We start from the raw sequence: 1,513 nt of genomic DNA, 5'->3' as shown, positions 1-1,513 counted from the left end.
GCTCGACAACTTTTGGTTTATAAATAATGTACTTTCTATTTGACAAGGTTTTAGTTTCCATCAATCCGATTTTTCTCACAATGCTTGGGCCGACCGAATGCTATGCCGAAAGGCACTTGTTCAACCCTCACATTCTGTCACACAGAGACCATGTTGGATATCACGTTGGTAGGCGGTGGCGCTTCTGTTAACATGCTTGTGGCTGCGTAGTTCTGCCTCCCAGAAGCAGACACAGCTACACTGGTCACACGAAAGAGACAATTTAGGGCCCTTCTCAGGGAGAAGGTTCACGTTCTCCATATATTTACCAGTACGTTTCAACTATAGATACACATATATGTGTCTGTATGTATATATATATATATATATATATATATATATATATATATATATATATGTGTGTGTGTGTGTGTGTGTGTGTGTGTGTGTGTGTATGTATGTGTGTGTATCTATGTTTATGCGTATATATAATAATAATAATCCTTTCTACAATAGACACAAGGTCTGAAATTTGGGGGAGGGGATATTCAATTACATCGACCCTAGTACTCAACTGGTACTTGTTTTATCGACCCCCAAATGATGAAAAAAGAAGAAAAATAATGGTTTGGTCTTGTGAAAGGCGTATTGCATTTCGGTGAGTCGTGAAGATGTTCATCTCTGCAATAACTGAAGCGCAGCCATTTCGCAAGAAACCTTTACTCGAAACGCAATTTTAATTTTATTCTATATCGTTGAGTTGTACACCTCTATGGTATTTACAATGACTTTTAATCATTAACAGGTTAAATGTTTCGTGTTAGTTTTCTGAAGATATTTCACTAATAAATTTACGCTATCGTATCGTACATATATCATGTAAACAAAACAGCGAGAGAAAACTGTTCAACCTGCTAGCTATAGTCGCCGAATATTCCTAAAATCGTGCCATGTCATGTTAAACAAGATAAGATGCTGCATTATATAACGTAGTTCTAGACCCACTTAACAAGAAAAAACGATCAAAGCTGGAACGCTTCGACCGGTGTTGAACACGTCAATCATCATCAGCGTACGACGGTAAACGCTAGAGTCTGATTGGTTGGTTTCATCACATGGGACAGTCGTCTGCTTTGTAGACGACAAAATGGCTAGGACATTTAAAAGCGGTATGAGAAACCACCTGCTTGAAATTTTGTAAGTTTGTATAACCTAATATACCTTACTTTGTTCGAATTCAAATATTTTGTTCACGTTGATTATTTACATGATGTATTTTCAAATAAATTTAAATTTACACCTCAAATCTACGTTTGCAGGCTTTTGCAGCTATATATAAGTACGTGAAATTATATGCACACACACACACACACAAACACGCATGCATGTGCGCGCGCACACACTCACAGTATATGTATAGAAATATATATATATATATATATATATATATATATATATACATATATTTAATATGTAATATATACATAATATATATATTATACATATATATTATATTGAATATATATTGTATATT

The sequence above is a fragment of the Octopus bimaculoides genome, chromosome 3 (assembly GCF_001194135.2).
Source record: "Octopus bimaculoides isolate UCB-OBI-ISO-001 chromosome 3, ASM119413v2, whole genome shotgun sequence".
Lineage (NCBI taxonomy): Eukaryota > Metazoa > Mollusca > Cephalopoda > Octopoda > Octopodidae > Octopus > Octopus bimaculoides.
Note: the sequence above shows the minus strand (reverse complement) of the source record.